Genomic DNA, 6,749 nt, shown 5'->3' on the forward strand with positions numbered 1-6,749 from the left:
CCTCTTGAGCTTGCGTTGGTTTTCCCTTGAAGAGGAAAGGGTGATGCAGTGAAGTAGATAAATATTTCCCTTAGTTTGTTGAGAACCAAGGTATCAATCCAGTAGGAGGAACAAGCAAGGCTCCAATCTTAGCACCTACACAAACAATAAAACTCTTGCATCCAACGGTAAAAAGGGGTTGTCAATCCCTTCAGAGTTATTTGCAAGGATGAGATTTGATAGAGATAGATATAAAAGATTGCAGAAACAAAAGTAAATAAATTGCAGCAAGATATTTTTGGTTTATAGATCTAAAAGTATAATATGGAAAATAGACTTGGGGGCCATAGGTTTCACTGGAGGCTTCTCTCATGAAGGAAATAATATGGTGGATGAACAAATTACTGTCAAGCAATTGATGGAAAAGCGAATAATTATAAAGATATCCAAGGCAATGATTATGCATATAGGCATCACGTCTGTGTCAAGTAGACCGTAACGATTCTGCATCTACTACAATTACTTCACACATCGACCGACTCCTGCCTGCATCTAGAGTATTAAGTTAATGAAGAACAGAGTAACGCATTAAGTAAGATGGCATGATGTCACGCCCAAGATGCGACCCTATCCTCAATTTGGCACGAGGGCCTCGTCAGGGATAGAAGCGCATCTCGTCGTGTCGCAAGAATGGATATCGTTACAAGTACATGTACTGAAAAGACGAGATATATAAAGAGTTGTCTTACACTCGCCACAAGCTACATCAGAGTCACATCAGTACATTACATAATCATCAAGAGTAAGAGCAGGGTCCGACTACAGACGAAAACAAACGACAAAAGAAGAACGACGTCCATCCTTGCTATCCCAGGCTGCCGGCCTGGAACCTATCCTAGATCGATGAAGAGGAAGAAGAAGAAGCAACTCCAAATGATCAATCAACGCGCTCGCGTCAAGCAACCTTTACCTGTACCTGCAACTGGTGTTGTAGTAATCTGTGAGCCACAGGGGACTCAGCAATCTCATTTCCAAAGGTATCAAGACTAGCACAGCTTAATGGGTGAGGTATGGTTAAGTGGTGAGGTTGCAGCAGCGGCTAAGCACATGTATGGTGGCTAATTACGAATACAAGAAATAAGAGGGGGAAGATCTACGCATAGCGGACGTGACTACTGATGATCAAATGAATGATCCTGAACACCTACCTACGTCAGACATAACCCCACCGTGTCCTCGATCAGAGAAGGAACTCACGAAAGAGACAGTCACGGTTACGCACACAGTTGGCATGTTTTAATTAAGTTAACTTCAAGTTATCTAGAACCAGTGTTAAACAAAGTATCCACGTTGCCTCATAACCGCGGGCACGGCTTTCCGAAAGATTTAACCCTGCAGGGGTGCTCCAACTAGTCCATCACAAATTACCACAAGCCGCATAGAAATCCTCAATCACGAAGCTCGCGATCTCGTCGGATTCCCTAGTGGAAAACCTCAACTCTGAGATTACCCAAAGCATCACCGGAATCCCGATGCACAAGATATCTCGTCAAAGGTAAAACTAATCCAGCAAGGCCGCCCGACGTGTCGACGATCCCGATAGGAGTCGCGTACCTCGTTCTCAGGACACGGCGGATGAGCTAGACGTCGGGATCGCTAAACCTCCGGGTGACCAGAGGGGCGCCGGACATCGCTCAGGTGGGGCCAACACTCATGAGGAGCACTGGCCCGGGGGTTGATTAAATTTCCTCGGGTTAATTACTCCCTATGCAGTTCATTAGTTATTAGGCAAAAGTAGTACCAAAGTTGGGCCCTGCCAGACCAGCTTTAAACTAAAACGAATTATCAAGGGGGTCCCCATAACAACCCCGATCGTGTTAGGAGCGCTCGTTTATGGAACATAACACCGGTAGCCGAAAACTAAGGGGGCAAAGGTGGAACAAAACACCAGGCTAGAAAGGCCGAGCCTTCCACCTTTTACCAAGTATATAGGTGCATTAAATAAATATCATTAATATGGTGATATAACAAGGAACCCATGCTTTGCATGGAAGCAACTGCACCTGCAACTAGCAACGCTAACACAGGGTTAAGCAAGCGGTAACATAGCCATTCAGTGGTTTGCTAGGTCGAACAGGTTGAAGGTGATCATGGCATTGTTGAGAGGCTGATATTTAACAGGTGGTAGACAACGAGACATAAACGGTAGCAACGAAATAAATAGCATGGCAATGATAGTAATGGTATCTGGGGAAATGATCATCTTGCCTGAGATCCCGCTTGGAAGAAGAACAACTCGGTGAAGTCAGCGAACCGACGTAGTCGAACGGTCCTCACATTCCGACACGCTTGCGGAACTCTATCGAGACGGAGGAAACCGGAAAAAAACATCAACACAAGTATTCACCACAACAAAAGCAAGACATGATGCATACCCTAATATGATGCATGAACAGGTCATCGATGCACGGGATGGCACGGCAAAACACCTCACACATACACTACACCTTAAATGAAGCTCGATATGCAACGGGTTGCATATCGACGAAACTCCACGTTTAACTATTTAATTAACTCCTGTTAATTATCACGGCAATATTAAATGTTATTAACATGGCAAGGGGTGAGCGATGAACCTACATGACAACCTAGTCGACAGCACGTCGGACTTTGAACGGGGCTACGGCACAAGAACAAGCAACACAAAAACATATGCCATGGATGCATTATGCATGCGAGTTCAACACATCACGACTAGGAGGGAAATAAGCATGGTGTCGCCATGGCGAGCGAGAGGAAAACAAGGCGGCGAGTCGGAAACGATGCCACGGCAACATTCCGGTCCCGATAACTCGAGGAGAAACCGGTGCCAACGTATACGAACGCGTGCGGGAACGGTAAATAAAGGTGGGGTGATCCCGTATCTCGGGTTCCCATGTGTCGAGGCTCGACGAAAAGGAAGACGACGTGCACGGCAAATAAACGGTGCAAACAAACGGTGCATAAATACGGTGCATACACGCATTCGACTTGTACAACACACCCATCCCTACATCACTAGCTCACGGTACACGACATGTCCCATCGGTATACCTTCGACGCGTGCGAATCGGAGGAGTTCGGTCGAAGCGGACGTCGTGGTCGTCGTGGAAGTAGTCGTACACACGCCGGTAGTTGAAGTAGTGATACACGGTCTCGTCGACGGTAGTCGTACTCTCGACGTCGGCAGGCGGTCTTCGGCGTCGGTAGTCGATCACGTCTCCGTCGATGCTCGGGGTTCGTCGAGGTCGTCGTTGTACTTGCCGATCTCGTCAACGACTCACGGTAGGCGAGGATGGTCCGCGCGGCGGCGCAAGCCGCAGCATCATGACAAGAATAAGCGGACAACCGCAAGCCACTAGCTACCTAGACTAGCATCTAACAGCAAAAGCATCAGCCAGCAGCAGCAGCATCTACGGCAACTAGCAACAGCACTCGGCAGCAGGCACACCTAAGGCAGCAGAACAGCAACAGGGCGAGCACGGGGGCGCGCGGGACCAAGGCGAGCAGCAGCTAAGCCAAGCTAGCAGCAACCACAGCAACTAAGCAAGTACGGCAACAGCAGCAAGATGCACCTAGCAGCAGCAACAACGGCTCCAACAGCACTCGGCAGCACGGCGCCGAGAACAGCGGCAGGGGAGGCGGCGCGGCGAGGGCAACGGCAGCTCGTGGCCTGGAGGCGAGTGATAGCAGGGAACGCAGGAGGCGACGGCGGCTCGTAACATCTACTGCAAAACGAGACTAGCCAAATCTCTGAATTACAGTTGCACAGAAGCTCGCTCACTTTGGGGAAACAGAGAGTCCAGAGGCCATGGCGAGGAGAAGCTGAAATTGGATGGGGATGCTGGATGGATCCGGGCAAGGGTCGAGGCTGGAGGTCGGGGATGGGGCGCCGGTCCCATTCCTTGTGGTAGCAGCTCCGGATCGAGGCGCCCAAGGAACAAGCCCCTGCTCTGTCGCGACCTGCGCTGCGCTCGCCGGCGTGGAGGTCGGCTGAACTCCACTCGGCCATGAAGGTCGCCCTGGCGAAGGTGCAGCTCGGGAAGGGGAGCTCCCTCCTCACGTTGAAGTTGTTGCTGCTGTTGTGACAGGGCGAGGTCGGGGCACTGACCACGGCGCCGCGCAGCAGCTTGGGCCATCTGATGCGCGGAGGTGCGCGGAGGTGCGCGGCTCCGGCGGGCGAGGGAGGCCAGCGACGGGGCGAGACGGCGCCGGAGGCGGCGCGGCTCGAGGAGGAGACGGCGCAGAGGCGGCGCAGCGGACCGAGGGGGCGGCGAGGCGGTAGGCGGTGCGGCGAGGCCGAGGGCTGGCGGCGGCAGCAGAGGGTCTCGGGCACAGGGGGCGGCGCGCTCGGGAGCCGGCAATGGGAGAGCAAGGCGGCGGAGGGGCGAGCACGGCGGGGCGAGGGAGGCAGGGAGGCGGCGGCGCACGCGGGACAGAGGCGAGGCGGCGGCCATGGCGCTGGGGGGGGGGGGGTGGCATCGCGCGCATGCGGGAGGAGGCGCAGGGAGAACGAGGGAAGGAGGCGGCGAGGCGCTGGGCACGCTAGGGCAGGCTGGCGAGGGGAGGCCTGGGCCTTGGCCGGCTGGGCCTTGGCCTGGGCCCTCCCCCAGATGTTTTTTTTTACAAAACCCGATTTTTCTTTTTTTTCCTTTTTTTTAAAAAGAACGGTAAAAAAAATATAAACTCACAAGAAAAGGTTTTAACAGAAAAGCTAAAATAAAGAAAAAAAATGTCTTTTAACTACTTTAAAAAAAACGTACCCCACTATAAGAAATAGTTTTGGGCATTTTCAAAAGAAATAAAATGACACCTTTTTAAAACGAATTAAAAATCGAAACCCTTTTCCTATTAAAGAATAAAATCAACCCCTTTTACAAAAGATTAAAATCAAACTCCTTTTAAAATAATTAAAAAAAATCAAAACCCTTTTAAAAGAATTAAAAGGAAACTCTTTATTTAAAGGATAAATAAAAGCCTTTTAAAAGAGAAAATAAAACGGGAGGGTTTTAAAATAAAACAAGCGGAGAAATAAAACAAAACCCTAAGGGTTGCCCCGCAGTTGATAAAAGGAAAAACTTTAAAAGAAGACGAATATTTTGGAAGAGGGGTTAAGTTAGAAATCTTTAGCAAAACCACAAAACAACTTAGGAGGGGAGAAGAGGGGAGAAGGTTTAGGTCAGCGGTGCAACGGGGTTTAACGGTGGCTCTCTCGCTCCCTCTCTCATCGCGCCAACAAACGACGCCACTCACGAAACACTAACACCCAACAACACGAAGCAACAAGCCACACCGACAAAACACCGATGACATGATGCCATGCATGATGCGATGATGCAACTACATGACGATGCAACGAATACTTCTAATCACACGACGAAAACGGAAAAGAAGGGGGAATCTTCTGGAACGTCGGTCTCGGGCTGTCACACATGATGTAGAGGGATGAACTCAAGCAATATGATGAAACCCCCATCTTTTTATCCTCGATGGCAACAATACAATACGTGCCTCGCTACCCCTACTATGTCACTGGGTGAGGACACTGCAAGATTGAACCCAAAACTAAGCACTTCTCCCATTGCAAAAATTACCAATCTACTTGGCCAAAACAAACCAATAACTCAAAGAGACTTGCTAAGATATGAAATCATGCATATAAGAATTCAGAAGAGATTCAAATAATGTTCATAGATAATCTAAACATAAACTCACAATTCATAGGATCTCGACAAACACACCGCAAAATAGTATTACATCGAATAGATCTCCATGAAGATCATGAAGAACATGGTATTGAAGAACAAAGAGAGAGAAGAAGCCATCTAGCTACTAGCTATCGACCCGTAGGTCTATGTTGAACTACTCACGCATCACCGGAGGGGCAATGGAGTTGATGTAGATGCCCTCCATGATCAATTCCCTCTCCGGCAGATTACCGAAAAAGGTTCCCAGATTTGATCTCACGGGAACAGAGGCTCCCGGCGGCGGAAAAGTATTATTGTAGCTCTCTCTTGCAATGGTGAAATATTTGGGAATTTATAGGCCGAAGAATTGGGTTAGGAGGCCTGCACGGGACCCACGAGCCAGGGGCGCCCCCCCTAGGGCGCGCCATGCAGGCTTGTGGCCTCCCGACAAGTGCCCTGCCCCCTACTCCAAGCCTTCTGGGTTTCTTTTGGTGCAAGAGAAATAATTTCTAAGATTTTATTCCGTTTGGACTCCGTTTAATATTCCTTATGTGCAATACTAAAAAACATGGAAAAAACAAAAACTGACACTAGGCTCTAGATTAATAGGTTAGTCCCAAAGAAATATAAAACATCATATTAATGCATATAAAACATCCAAAACAAATAATATAATAGCATGGAACAATAAAAAAATATAGATACGTTGAAAACGTATCAGCAATCGCCAGGACGACGGTGATCGCAAACGCGACAGAGGCCGCGGGCGCGGTCCCGACCACAGTGACAAAGGCGGACGTGGCGCCACCCTTCAAGTGTCGTACAACCCCTACATGGAGTTTTTCGCCCCGTACGGCATGGTAATCCCCTCTCCTTGCCCGGGTTGGGTCCCTCCCAACTCTGTCGGCGTCCTTGGGCCTACTCCGGGCTCCCATGCACAGGAGTACCATGTCCAGCACCTAACGACTCCTTCCCCACCAACACCCGAGCAGCCCTCCTAGGATCACCTCGTCATGCTTCACGCAGCATACAACACCAACAACC

The sequence above is a fragment of the Hordeum vulgare genome, chromosome 5H (assembly GCF_904849725.1).
Source record: "Hordeum vulgare subsp. vulgare chromosome 5H, MorexV3_pseudomolecules_assembly, whole genome shotgun sequence".
In the NCBI taxonomy this organism is placed as follows: Eukaryota; Viridiplantae; Streptophyta; class Magnoliopsida; order Poales; family Poaceae; genus Hordeum; species Hordeum vulgare.